A 16,075-nucleotide genomic window follows, 5' to 3' on the forward strand; every position below is an offset into this window, starting at 1 on the left:
AGACCTAAATACGCCTTCTCTTAAAAAAGCAGACAATATTCCAGACCCAATGAATACTGCAGAGTTAGAAAGGCAGAAAAAAATATATTGATGTGAACTCATTTGAACAAGTACAAAATAAGGTACAAAAGATGGAAGAAAGAATGGAAGCCTACATAAAGTTAATGCCCCAGAGAAAAGAAACCAAAAGAAATATATTGATATGGAATTATATGAATGGCTATGGAAAAGGTGGAAATTATGGAAGAAAAAAAATGGAATACATACATAAGGTAAATACTCCAAAGACTCCAGAGACAGGGAAACAGAAGAAATATATTGACAGGGAGGAACATGAACAACTATGGAAGAAATTGCAAAAGAATAAAAAATAATAGAAACTATATATTAAGAGCTACAAGAACTTAAAAATTATCACAAGACAGAGAGGATACAGCCAACTCAGTACTTAAATTAACAGAAATACATGAAAATGCAATTCAGAATATCAAGACTGAAATAGCAAAAGTTTCCAACATGCTAGAGGGACAAAAAAGTAGAACAGAAGATGTAGAATAGAGAGTCAACAAGCTCAAGGGCAAGAGCCTCCATGGGAACATACTAGAAGAAAAAGAGAGGTGACGCAGAAGGAAAATGAATTAAATATCATAATTATGTGGAATAATATCAAAACCAATGATATTTGTATGATTGGAATCCATGAACATGATGGGTATATGTTATGTGAGTCACTTGTGACTCATAGCAACCCTGTGTATAATTGCTCTGAACCTGCCCTACCCTGAACCAGTCCCTCTGACTTCAACACATCTACCCCAGGTTGTCCTAGTTACTGTGTCAATCTCTCTCATTCAAGTCTTTCTCTCATGCACTGTTCCTCCACTCTTCCAAGCGTCATGTTCTTCTCCAAGGACTGGTTCCTCCTGTCCATGTGCCCAATGTATGTGAGACAGAACTTAAAAATCCTTGCCTCCAAGAAGAAACTTGATTTCACCCTCTAAGACAGATATGTTTGTTCTCTTGGTGGTTCATTGTATATTCAATGCTCTTCTCTAGCACCACAACTCAAAGACATCAATTCTTCTTCTGTCATCCTTAGTCATTGTTCAGCTTTCTGATGTGTAGTAAGTAATTGTAAAGACTCTGGCCTGGATCAGGCATACCTTGGTCTCTAGACTTACATCATTGCTCTTTAGCATCTTGGAGAGGTCTCTGACCACTGACTTTCCCAGTGAAATGTATGTTTTGATTTCCTGACATCCAGTGCTAAAGGTGTTGATTGTGGAGGCAAGTGAGCTGAAATTATTAACAGCCTCAATTTCTTCTCCATCTGTCATGGTGCTGCCAATTGGCTCTGTGGTGAGAATCTTTGTTTTCTTGATGTTGAGTTTCAAACCATATTGAAGACCACAGTCCTTAACTTTGTGCAGCAAATACTTCAGGTCCTCCTCCATCTTGGCAAGCAAGGTTTTGTCATCTGCATAACACAGACTATTGATGAGTTTTCCTCCAATCCTGATGCCACAATGGTTATTAATTTTATAAAACTCAATGTGTGGGAATGATTGTGTGAAACACAGGGGAAATGAAAGAATGTGTGAAACAAAATATATAGAAACAAAATACAGTGTATATAAATTTTCAAAAGAAAAAAAGAAAGTAAACGTGTACATACCTAAGCAATGGAAATTATCAAACAATATCTTCAATACCACATGCAAGCAAAATATTGCTGAAGATTATCCAGAAACTGTTGAAACAAGATATTGTTTAGGAACTGATAGAAATTCAAGCTCTGTTTAGAAGAGGCAGGGTTATCTTGGCTGATATCAGATGGGCCCTTGTTGAAAGAGTAGAGCACCAAAAGAACATTTACTTGTCCTTTATAAACTATGTAAAGGCTTTTGACTATGTGGATTGTAACATTTATGACTAACATTGATAAAGCCAAGACTACCAGAATACCTGAACCAAAAATCGGCTGTCTGAACAGAGCAAGGGAATACTGAAGAGTTTAAAATCAAGAAAAGTGTGTATCTGGTTCCATCCTTCATATATACCAATACAATCTGTATTTGATAAGCAAATCATTCCAGAATAGCTGGACCTTATAAAGGAGAATGTAACAAACATCAAGATTGGAAGAAACTCATTAATAATTTGTGTTATGCCAGTGACACAACCTTGCTTGCTGAAAGGAAAGAGGACTTAAAACACTTGCAGCAAAAGAGCAAGGACTCCAGTCTTTAATATGGATTACATCTCAACATAAAGAAAACAAAAGTCCTCACTGAAGGACCAATAGGCAACATCATGGTAGGTGGAGAAAGATTGAAATTGTAAATAATTTCATTTTACTTGAACCCAAAATCAACATCTTTGGTACCAATAGTCAGGAAATCAGCAGATGGATTGTGTTGTGAAGATCTGGTGTTAACAATCTCTCCAAATTACTGGGAGGCAAAAATGCATTCTCAATCCCTTGCTATGTTTCTGAGATCTAAACAATGAATAAGGAGGACAGAAGAAGAATTGATTGCATGAACTGTGGTAGTGGAGAAGAGTACCGAATAGCTCACCATAGCCATCAAGTCGCCTGTGAACCACAGACTACCAAAAAACAAACAGATATGTCTTGAAGAAAGTATAGCCAGAGTGTTACTTGATGGCAAGGATGAAAAAACTCATCTTATGTACTTTGGGCATATTGCTAGGGAAAAATATTCACTGGAAAGAGACATCATGCTTGGAACAGTGGTGAGTCAGTGAAAGAGAGGAAGATATTCAGCCAAATGGATTGACCCAGTGACTACAGCACTAGGCTCAAGCATATTAGCAATAAAGATGGCACAGGATAGGACAGGGTCAAGGTCTGCTGTTCATAGTTTATGAGCTGTATTTAACTCAAGGGCACCTAACAGCTAACCACAGGATACTATTATTTAACTTTTATGTTTAGATTGAAAACTTTTCACATTTAGATTCAAAACTTGGATATGGTGTAGTAGAAGATAGTACTCTGAAGATAAATCCACTTTAATAATTTTCAACAAGAAACAGGTTAATATGTGTAAGTTTTGTGACAACTACTGCTTTTTAGTCATTATGAAGTAATAGGTGATAAAGTTGCAAGGAGCTTGAATTTGAAGACCAAGCATCTGTTTTACAATGGCTAGACATTTTTTTGCATAGTGAGAGGTTGGGTCTGCAGGCAGGCCTGGAGCCTCCACTCTAGGAGCTGGCTTCTAGCATCTTGATGGTGGTAATGTAAGGGAAATTTTTGCGTCGTGTTTGATGTGTGTTACTATTGAGTTTCCCCCCACCACCAAAAAAAGTAGGTGTCAATTGAACTTTTTTACTAAGGGTGAAGGCCTGATAAATTTATTAATTTTAAAATGAATATTCATTAAGTGATAGAGCAATTGTTTGTCTATTTGCTGTACTAAATAACTTGGAGTTGCTGTGATGCTGAACTCTATGCCATAGTTACGTCAAATCCCATAATGGTTGCCCATCATATACAATGTTTGGAGAAGCTTACAGTTTGATTTAGGTTGGGATGTAGGAGTGGCATCCACTTCCTAGACTGGATGCCTCTAGAAACTCTATAAACATACAGAAAGTATGCTAGTTATAGAACAGAGTTCAGGTTTTCTGTGCAAGGGTTGCTATGAGTCATATTTAACTTGACGACACTTAATCACTGCTAAGTGAGTGTTGTTTTATCTGGAGGAATGTTCTTCCACTTTGCACATCACTTTTGTCAAAGTACTGTATGAAGTAATCTGGGTTTGCTGTGATTCTGAACCTTGTGCCATTGGGGTATCAAATATCATAATGGTTTCCAGTGTGGACAGTGTTTGGTGGAGCTCCCAGTTGTAAAATAGGCTTGGAAGCAGGCGTGGCATCCACTTCCTAAACCACATGCCCCTGGCGACTCTATGAACTTGGAGTAATGACGATAGTTATGGAAAGGCATTAGGTCTTTTGTTCATAGAGTCGCTATGAGTCATGCTCGACACAATGGCAATCAACAACAACAACAATAATACATCTGAAGTTGAAAACTTATAATTCAGTTTTTCAAAAATACCTGAATTTAACATACTGAACATTACCAAGTTAATTATACCATACACCATATTAAGTACTTATAAGTAATTAACTTTATCTCAGCTGTTTCAAGGTTCAAGCCAATTAAGAAATACAGGTAAATGCATGGGTGTGATATTATTTATATTTTGATATGTAATAATAGACAGGTCCATTTAAAGTTTTAATTTAAGGGTGTGAGTTTCTGGCAAGATATCAGATTAAGCACACAGGGACCCAGACCCTAGACTTTGAAAAACCTAGAAAACAAATAGAGTACATAAAGACAGTAATCCTGGAACTCTGATCTTCAAAGAAAATAATGAAGTTCAAATACCAATTGAAAAAAAAATACTGAATAAGAAGATAGCTAAAATAGGGATCCATGAAAAGACATTCTTGACATAAATTGACAAAGTACAACCATCTAAAACATTTTCAGTCAGCCTTTTCATCAGGCCAGGACCCCAGAACAGACTCTGCCCTTGATCAAAGGAGACACAGCCCACTAGATATTTGATAGTGCTCTCCTTTGATCAGATTCTTTTCTACCCAGGGTCAGATGTACACTTTTATGAGTTTGGTGCAAAAAAACACCCAAACCTGTATTTAGAGATAAGAGTTCTATGCCACCTGGCTCCCCAGAGTGTGTTGCCCAGGAGAGAGGGAAGCTAAGGTCATGAATTGATTGTATTGTGTCTCCCTGAAAACACAAGTATGCCATTATGTCATGTGGAAACTATGTAATGATCCCTCATGATCTAATAAACCAAATTGTTGGAAAGGAATTAAGGGCAGAATGCAACTCACCTTTATCACGTTGGGATTTTATCCCTCTGAAAACCTACTGAACAACTACAGAAATAAAGGGGGTGGGGTGTCAGAAAATCTTTCAGAAGAAGAAATGCAATTAGAACTCAACAGTAAGAAGTTAACAAAAATTATAGTTAAGTGTCTGAAACAGATTGAGAGAAAGTTCAAGAAAACTAATAAAATAAAAGAAAACAAAGACAAGTTTCCAAAAGAATTTCTTTAAAATATTAAGAAAATTGAAAAAATAAATGATTAATTAGAAATCATACAAAAATAGTAAATTGAAATACAGAATACTCAGACTAAAATTCCAGAAGTAGATAACACATTATTGGGACAAAAGACGATCATTAAATCAATAGGATATAGAAGTAATGGGTGGAAAGCAAATGTCTCATTACTCTCAGAAAAAAATCAGAAAAAAAGGAGAATAATGAAGGTGTTAACATACATGAAACTTTCCTCCAGACAAAGCATGGAGAACTAGAGACATCAATCAGTAAGTAAGAATAATTACAAAGTAAAAGGTGAAGTATTGCAGTTGTATAATTTACACATGGACAGAAAGCAAACAATACTTGAATTGTGAAATTGTGAATAATGATTTACAGGGTGACCACAAAGAAAATTAATAAGCCATCTTATCAAAATAAAAAGAGGAATATCAGAAAGAGTGACACTGATGTGTCAAATGCCATAATGGTTACCCATGGCGGACAGTGTTTGGTAGAGCTCCCAGACTGAAAGGCTTGGAGGCAGAAGTGGCATCCACTTCCTAAACAGCATGCCTCCGGAAACTCTATAAACTTAAAGAAATGATGATAGTTATATAACAGCGTTCAGATCTTTTGTTCACAGGGTCGCTATTAGTCATCCTCGACTCGATGGCAGTTAACAATAGTAACAACAACATCATAAAAAGTCAGCAAATTAAAAAATAACATCAATGAAAGAAATTATAAGAAAAAGTCACAAAAAATGAACTCAACACAATATCATCAATATAAAAAAATAAAGTGGAAACATTCAGTGTTAAAATCTGTGGGAGAAGATAATCTCCTTCCATGTAATTTATAACCTTGAAAATATGCCAGACCGTCAGCTATCGGTTGATTCTGACTCAAAATCAATGAGCTTGAGTTTTTAATTTATGAATAAGGTACTAAATGTGAATGGATTCATAACAATGATTGCAAAAACCATGAACTGTATCAGGTGCAGCCAGGTCTCCAGAGAGACACATTGCTCTTCAGAACTTTGGAAAGGTCCCTAACAGCAGACTTCCCCATGGCAATGCGCCTTTTAATTTCCTGGCTACTGCTGCCAAGAGTGTTGACTGTGGAGCCAAGCAAATTAAAGCTGTGTACAATCTCAATCTCTTCACCCTCCATCCTGATGCTCCCAATTGGCCCAGTGGTGAGAATCTTTGTCTTCTTGACATTGAGCCTCAATCCATATTGAAAGCTACAGTCCTTGACCCTCTACAGCAAGCTCTTTAGGTCCTCCTCAGTTTCAGCAAGCAGGGTTGTGTCATCTGCATAATGCAGATTGTTGATAGATCTTCAACCAATCCTAATACCACATTTATCTTCAAAGACTCCAGCTTCTCAGATAATATGTTCTGCATACATGTTGAAAAGGTATGGAGACAGGACAAATCTCTGGCATACACCTTTCCCAGTTTTGAACCATGCAGTGTTTCCCTGCTCTGTTCTGATGACTGCCTCTTGGTCCATGTATAGGTTTAACATTAACATGATCAAGTGTTCTGGGATTCCTATTCTTGTCAGAGTCAGCCACAGTTTGTTATGGTCCACACAGTCAAATGCCTTTGCATAGTCAATGAAACACAGATATACATTCCTCTGGTACTCCCTTCTTTCAGCTAAGATCCATCTAATATTAGCTACAATATCCCTAGTCCGACGACCCCTTCTAAACCCAGCCTGGACTTCCAGCATTTCTCTTCTAGCCAAACTAAATATATACTATTTTCAATGAAGGACAGAACTACTATAAAAACTTTGCCAAAACCACAGTAGAACTAAGTAATAAAATTAATTTGATCTCATAGACATACAAAAACATTTGACTCAACAAGAAAGTAATACATATTCTTTTCCAGTGCCCATGGAACATCATCTACAATAGATTCTATATTAGATCACAAAACAAGCCTTATAGAATTACAAAAAAAAACAATAAAAATACTACAAAACATCTTCTCAGACCTCGATGCTGTAAAATTAGAAATAAACTATAAGATCAAAGGAAATAATCAAGTAAACACCTTACTTAAACAGAAGCAGCAGAAAATGAAAATTAAAAAAATGAGAATGAATCCACAGTATATAAAAATCTTTGGAACATACAAAACAATGCTCAGAGAGCATTTTATAGCAATAAATATGTGTGTGTCTGTGTATCATACATATATATATCCATATATATATATCAATATGTTAACAACATTTTGAAAAATCACAACATTGTCAACAATTATAAAAAGAACAGTAAAAACAAACCAGTAAGCAAAAATTCCTACAGTCTCTAGAAAAACGGAAATAATAAAGGTTAAAGAAAAAGAAATGAAACAGAAGGAATCCACAAGAGGGAAAAGTTGGGTCTTTCAAATTGTTAATAGAAACAACTCATCTAGAATTTTGTTGTTGTTGTTGTGTGCCATCGAGTCACCTGTGACTCATAGCGACCCTGTGTACAACAGTCCTAAACTATGCTCTATCTTGTGCCAACCTTATAATCTCTGACACACCTACCCCCATTACCTCAGTCATTGAATCAATCCCTCTCATTGAAAGTCTTCTCCTGTGCTGTCCCTCCACCCTCTGAAGCATCACATCCCTCTTCAAGGACTGGCCCCTCCTGACAACATGTCCAAAGTCTGTCAGATGAAGCTTCAGAATCCTTGCCTCCATGGAGCAGCCTGGTTTCACCCTCTCTGGGAAGAACCTGTTTGTTCTCTTAGCAGTCCTTGGTATAGTCAATACTCTTCTCCAACACCACAGCTCAAAGGCATCAATTCTCTTCTATCATCCCTAGTCATTTTCCAGCTCTCTGATGCATAGCAAGTGATTGCAAGGACCATGGCCTGTATCAGGCACACCTTAGTCTGCAGACTGACATCATTGCTATTCATTTATTTAGACAGGTCTCTGACAGCAGATTTTCCAACACAATACATCTTTTAATTTACTGTCTACTGGTGCCAAGAGTATTGATTGTGGATCTAAAATAGGATCTTAAATATAAACAAAGAGGATAGGATTGATTGTTGTTGTTATGTGCCATTGAGTCACTTATGACTCCTAGTGACCCTATGTACAACAGCTCTGAACACTGCAACCTTATTGTACCTGACACACCTGACTGCATTACCCCAGTCACTGAAAGAGAAGTCTGATAAAAACCACTAAACTGGGTATCAGGAAAATAAAAAAAATCCTTCACAAATGTTGTTTATAGAGCTGGTGAGCCAAATTGAAAAAGAATGAAGCCAACCTACTCTACATCCTTTATGTTTTTAACAGTGTCATTAATATCTGTTGTTTAATCTGTGTCTTGTCATCAAAGAGGGGATAATTTAAGGAAATTCTCCTTGGTCTTTTCTGCAAAGATGGCTTCTGTCTCAGAGGTCAAATATCTAATACAAGTGTCTTCCAGCTGCAAATTACATCCAATCCAACCATTTACCAAGGAGCCAGGGAAATTACTCTTTGCATCCACTGCGACACACACTTGAGCAACATTTCTTTTTTAAGATGTACTAGACATGACCTATCCTAACAAGAAGACCTTCTTGGTAAATTTGGTCTTCGTTGCAATGATGTTAATGTGAACTCTATCTTCAAAGTTCTTGAAAAATCTAGGCATTCTCCTACCTCCAGTATAAAATGACTTAAGTGATATAGGGAATGACTTTTTATGGAAGGTATGATAAATTCCTTGTGGATATACGTTTTGTACAGTGTCTCATGGATCTGAAAGCTGGCTCAGATTTTAAAACTGAGTTAAAGATTGTATTCCATTGGCAATGATGACATTAGGATTCTGATCATGAACTTTTAGTATTTTATTATTATCTATGTTTCAAGTAATTTTATTGTTGGTTATATCAGAAAAATTTCTATTATAATCACATAGATCTCCACTTGATTTCTGCTGTGCCAGAGTCACATTATTAAGACTAAAAATAGAAAGTCCTATTCTTTAACAATGTTTCCTCTTATGATTTAGTCCACAAATAGCAGAAGATATATGGTGATGATAAATAAGCCACCTCTGATATTATAAAAGAAAAAAATACCAGTCCTTTCAGCACTAGTCTATCATTAGCTACTAAGCAATAAGAATGTTCTCCAGCCCTTTCCAGTGAATGCAGTCAGTGAGTGGATGCTCAGATGTTATACAATAGAGCCATTCTAGCCTGTTCATTTCTCTGTGACTTTTGATACCTTCCCCAAAACCCTGCCAAGGGAGTTCTGTCATTTCTATCTAATTTAATGTGACTCTTTGTGTTTGTTTTTTGTGGTTGCTGTTTTTTTTTTTTTTTTTCCCTCCAGCCAACGTTTCAAATAATTCTACCAACCACGCATTACCACATTTCCAGGTGTTCTTGCCAGAGTTAAATCCTCAGTCCTGGGAGAATACTCCCTTACTGGGAAATTCTTCTTCATCAGGCTTATCTTTCAGCATACCCACTCCCATACCAATTTAGCACTATCAAGATCCACTTCTTATCTTGTTCTTCTGTTACCTTTTGGTAGATACAAATAGTGTCCTGAAACTCTTTGATGCATAATTACTTCCCCTTTGTTTTCCTTTATCAGGGATATATTTTCCTAGTTGCAATGCTACTAGTTCCTAGTTACCAAACTAACAGACAAGAAATACAGGTCAGAGGCCACATACATCTTCCAAAGAATCCAGGTCAGTTCAAGTTCTTGCATCATCTCCAAGAAAGGGAAGAGTGCTCTTCCTCCAGCAAAATGAAGTCGGTCACTCCTGCCAGGCCATGGGGTTCATGAAAATGTGGAGGTTCAGTATTCTTGAACACATCTAATTAATAAGCACAACTAATATGTATTGTTAAGTGCTGTTGAGTGGTTATGACTCATAGTGACCCTACGAACAACAGACACAAATCTTGCCCTATCCTGTATCAACCTCATTATTTTCAGTTCCTCAAGGCCATTGTTATAGTCAGTGCATCAATACATCTCACTGAGAGTCTCTTTCTCACTGACCCTCTTTTTTCCCCAACATGATGCCTTTTCCCAAAGACTCTTTACAACATAGCCAAAATATGTGAGAGCAAATTTTACTATTTTTGTCTCTAATGAACACTTTGATTGCCCGTCTTTCAAGACAGATTTGTTTGGACTTTTGCCATCCCATGATATATCCAATAATTTGTGCCAACATTGCATTTAAAAGGCATCCACTCTTCTTGAGTTTATCTTAAAGTTCCACTCCTTCCCTGTTGGCTAATGAATTTAATATAAAATACTTGTCAGAACTATAAGTTTAGCTTATTTTATATTTTTACTACTTTTACAATTAAGCCCACCATCCAATATTCAGATTAATATACTTTCTTTCTATAAGCACTGTCCTTGTTATGTGCCATCAAGTTATATATGACTCATAGTGACCCTATGAACAGTAGCTCTGACCCCTGCCCTCTCCTGAACCAATCCTACTGTCTCTGATACACTTGCCCCCATTTCACCATTCCCTGAGTGAATCCATTTCATGCAGGGTCTTCCTCTCCTGTGCCGACCCTCCACCCTTCCAAGCATGATGTTCTTCTCCAGGGACTAGTCACTCCTAACAACATGTTCACCATACCTCAGACAGAGCCTCAAAATCTTTGCCTCCAAGGAGCAATCAGTTTCACCCTCTCTAGGAGATATCACTTTGCTTTCTTCCTAAATGACTCACTGGCAGTCTGCTCATTTTCATGTAGTCACCTCATGGTAACTGAGAAACCAGAGATTGTAAATTTTCTTTTTCATCCCAACAATGACACTTAGCTATAGCCAACCAACTTCTAGTCTTTACCATTACTAATCCTTCTGTAATTCTGAAATGCTAGTTTACAATGCATAAACAAATCTCTTTTGACACATCTAATTTCAAATCAAAACAGATCAAAGTCATCAAAAATGTAATACTACTTTGAGCTTGATGGATTATTTGTTAACAATAAATACATTGTCAACAATCTGAATATACCTGCCATGTAGCTAGCAAGTGATCTAATACTAGACTTCCATCCTAAAAGTAAAATTCCTAGCATCACAGTTGAAATGATCTGTTTTCAGTTGGACTTCCCAAAGGCAACCCTTGTGATGAGAAATTGTGAGAAAGTTATGTTGCTGAGATAAAGAGCAAGAGAACTGTGAAATGGGACTAGAACATAGGATAAAGCCTCCACCCCCAGTGCTGCTTTCATAAGCAATGTCCAATTTAGGACAGTTTTTGATCAGCCCGTGGGGTTCTAAGATATCTCAATCCAAGTTGTTTGTCACAGGCAAAAAAATGTGATTACTCTCTTACCTCTGCACCCAACACTTATTGACTCAAAACTGTTGTTGTTATGTGTCATCGAGTTCCCTAAGACTCATAGTGATAATAGATCAATAGCTCTGATGTCTGCCTTATTCTGAGCTGGTGTTACTGGCTCCTTATTGGGAAATGTAAACCCCTACTTCAAGGTATGCAGAAGGATGAATAATCTCCTCCCATGCAATTTACTGCTTCCTAAAACCCACTAGAGGGCCAGCTATGAGTCGGTTCCTACTCAATGGTATTTAATAATAACAATAACAACAGGTCTAGGCACATTTAAATCACCTTTATGCAGGATGAAAAAAAAAAAAACCACCCCAAAACCCTGTGGCAGAGTGCTCAGCCACTAAGAGAAAGATTGGTCACTCACTAGCCATTCCATGGGAGAAAGATCTAGGAGACTACTTCCGTAAACATTGCAGCCTTGAATATCCTAGGAAACAGTGCTTCTCTCTCCTACAAGATAACTAACCATTTGACAGTAATAGGCGATAAGTGTGTGTTCCGGAAAAAAAATTGATTGTGACTGCTTGAAGGCAGACAGTGACATATATTGACGGTTGGTTTCTAGGACTAAAAGCACACAGATTATATGCATGGAGTGTAAGAGGAATCTGAGGAAATAGAATGAGAACATTGATGGTGTCTACTCTGACCCTACACGTTCATTCTCAGGAAACTAGTTGCAGGAAGCATTTTTTTTCCCTCTACAAATTTATTTGACTCCATTAGACATCCTGATCATAATAGTAGCCCTGAGGGAAGATGAAGCTGTGACCCATACTCTTGTCACTAGGTTGTTGTTGTTGTCGTCATTAAATGCCATCGGGTGGTAGATGACTCATAGTGACAGTATGAATGAAAGACTTTCGTTGCTTCTTGAAGTTCATAGAGCTTCTGGAGGCAAGCAATTTAGGAAGTGGATGCCACTCCTTCCAAAATGTTACTTTTGACATAGAGACAAAAAGTGTGTTTGGATTCTAGAGACTGTCATTTGGGTGCATCTTGATGCTTCTGAACATGGTGATGATGATATAGAAGTAGATGGAGCAATTGTAGGATGAAGGCAAAGCACCAAGAACCCAGACTCTTGAAGGTATGGGCCGCAACACCAAGCAATCAATCTGAATGAATCATGTTCAATGATAATGATGAAGAAGGAAATCTAAAATAAGTAGTAGAAAAGTGAGAAGAACCATTTGGTTCATGACCGACTGCTGAAGAATCTTTGCTTAGTCCATTATGTTATAAATTCTACTTTTTTTGCCTGCACACAGAAGGAATTTATATCACAGTACCCCAAATAATACTCATAGTAACTTCGAAGGAGTGTTTACCACAGATGGGAAAATACACTTAAAAAATCATATAGATGTGATAGAAGTTCTTTTTTCTGTGAAGGACTAATAATAAAACCCATATAAGAGTCTTTTGTCTTAAATCCAACTTCATGTTCTCATATTTCCAAACCTTTGTCTCTTTGAAATATTTAAATGTCATTCTCTAATATAAATTCAATCTTATTTTAATGATTCTTTTGAATGACTTTATTTGCATAATGATCATTTTCTGTAACCACAAATTTAACATATTCTGTAGTGGATATTTGCAGTAGATTTATAACTGACAAACTATTTCATTATCTTTCTCATACATTTAAGAACATTTGTCACAATAGTGGTAATTCTATTCTCAAAATTGTAAAAATAAAATATAGTAAAGCAATTGCTATTTTTCAGAAAGTATCAAAATATATGTATGCTACAGCAATCTTCTTTCATATGAGAAATACTTTGTATAGATTTTGAACATAACTATATAAAAATTTTTGTATGTTACTCTAGAAGTAAGAAAACTTTTCAAAAGAGCTCTGGGTGATCTGTGAGAAGGAGTCTATTTGAAACAGGTTACTAGGTATGGTATGGAAAATGTTACTGTTGTTGGTGTTATGTGCCATCCAGTTCACTAGTACTCCTATGTACCACAGATTGAAACCTCACATTATCTTGTCCCAGTCTCAAAATCACCACTTTGCTGAAGTGCAGTTTTACAATCATGATGCCAACCTCTCTTGTTGAGGGGCTTCTTTTTTTTGCTGACCATCCATCTTTCCAAGTATAGTGTCTTTTTCCAAGGACTGACCCCTCCGAACAAGATGCACAAAGCATGTGAGAAAACATTTCATCATCCTGGCCTCTAACTTTCTTGAGCTTTCTCCAAGATAGACACGGAATGTGGATAAATACTCCACAATAATTCAACCTATGACAGAAACATCATCTTGTTTGGGGATCTAAAATTATTATTTACTATTTATTATGTATTAGGTATTATTTAAAATAAATTTATGTAAAATTATTTTATACTGCTTTTATTAATGTTTGATTCACATACAGTTATCATTAATGTATGAATCTACTAATTTAAAAAAAAACACCCCACCATATTCTCTTGTAATGCAGATTCTTTTTCTTCAAGACAGCAAAGCTGACTCTTAGTAGACTAGAAATGGTGACTAATCAGAAAAACAACAAGAATAACGTCTCAACTCAATTACGTTGCAGTAAACACAAATAGGAGGAAGGGTATTTATTTTGTTTTTCTTCCCCCTTAAAATGTAGCAATGTGTGATTACAAATTTAAAGTGGTTAAAGAAATAAAAATTTCACAAGTCTTGCAAAATTTGACAAGCTAAGATATGATGGGGCAAGTGTCTTGTGAAAACACATATCAATATATAGTACATCTTACACAACTAAGCTATCTTTGCCACAACTCAGGAACCAGCCTCAGGACATTCACACTAACACTCATCACTACTATCCAATTGGTTCTGTCTCATAACAAACCTCTATGTTAGGTCTCAGTTTCCAAGGTTGCAAAATGCAACAAGAAACTGCACATCTCTCATCCTCATGGACACTGATGGATCTGAACCACTAAATACAGCCTTTTGATTAGCAGAGCAACTCCCTACAGAATATGTCACCAGAGTTCCCTTTCAATACAAGGAAATAAATGCCTCATTTATCTGTTCCTGTGTGGCCCAGCAACAGTTTAGGACTCACATCATACTTTATCTCTGACCTGCAGTCATTGCTCAGACATTCCTTGGTTTGATTACCTGGATAGATCTGGAGAGGGCTAGGCCACCTCCAGAGGCACTCCTAAACAAAGTCTAAGTATTTCTGGCTTGTTGAATCCATAAGTAGCTCCAAGAGAGAAAGTTGGGCAGTCTCCTCCCAATAAGATTTCTTTTCAAAAATGTGATGGAAGACAGTGAGGGATTTGGGTTTTTGTTTGTTTGGATGGTTGGTTAGTTGGGGTTTTTTGTTTTGTTTTGCTTGTAAGCAGCCTATAAGGAGCTCTGTGGTTGTTATATGCCCTTGAATCAATTATTATTCATAGCAACCCTACAAACAACAGATTAAAAACTTTCAACTACTAGTCGTAACTACCCTATGAACAACAGATTGGAAAATTGCTCTATCTTGTGCCATCCAGGTTATCTCTAATATGCTCAAACCTATTGTTAATTTATTCAGGGTTTTCCATTATTTCTCTGACCCTCCACCTCTCCCAGCATGATATCTTTTTCCTAGAACTGGTCATTCCTGAAACATGCTCAAAGTATGTGAGATGGAGTTTTATCATCCTTGTTTCTAAGCAACACCTTGGTTGTATTTTCTTCAAGACAGACTTGTTTGTTCTTTTGGCAGTCCACTGGCTACTCAGTACTCTTTTCCAATACCACAGTTTATAGGCATCAGGGTTTTTTTGTCATCAATCAGTGCTAGAAAAGAGTGATGGTAATGGAGTCCACATCTGGTTTCATCTAACTATGCAATGAATAGCTATCGAATCAGTCAGTCAAAAATAAAATAAAATAAAATAAAGCTAGCACTGAAGTCCCCTGAGGTTATATAATCCTCTAGTAGGGTAAGGTTTGTATCTCACCCAAATCCTCTCTCCTTTCTACAATAAATACTTCAGCACAAAATAAAGTTAATCATTATTTAGGAAAGACATGTTGAATAATAAATCTTTGACACTACAGAGGCCACCCTCTGGCTTTTCTAGCCATCACCCTCACACTTGAAGAATCAAATTTTCCCTTACAATCATAATTAGAATTGTGTGCAAGAATTAGAAAGTGTACAAGCTAGCTAACTTAATGCCTTGTGCCTTAGTCTCCCCATTTTAAATAGCCAAGTTCTGATTTGCCCATTCCTATCAAATGAGTACTCTGAAGAAACAAATATATTCCTTTCTCTGAAGAATCTCCTGTTCATACTTAAGCAAAGACCAGTCAAGAACACACCATTAAGTTTGCAGCAGTAAACACTAAGAGTATGAAACAACGTAGCTTCATCTGCTTGGGTTCTGTCCAACTCATTTCCAATTATTAGATGCGAGGTCCTGATGAGTATCAGCTGCAAACTCAGAAGTCTAGGCGAGCTCTGGTGGCCTAGTGGCAAGAAGCTGCACTGCAATCTCAGAAGTACATGGTTCAAATCCACCAGATGCTCTGCTGGAGAAGGAGGAACAATCTCTTCCTGTATCAGTCAGATCTGATTCG

The sequence above is a fragment of the Elephantulus edwardii genome, unplaced genomic scaffold (assembly GCF_000299155.1).
Source record: "Elephantulus edwardii isolate Elephantulus edwardi_28Jun2011 unplaced genomic scaffold, EleEdw1.0 scaffold00141, whole genome shotgun sequence".
Taxonomy (NCBI): Eukaryota; Metazoa; Chordata; class Mammalia; order Macroscelidea; family Macroscelididae; genus Elephantulus; species Elephantulus edwardii.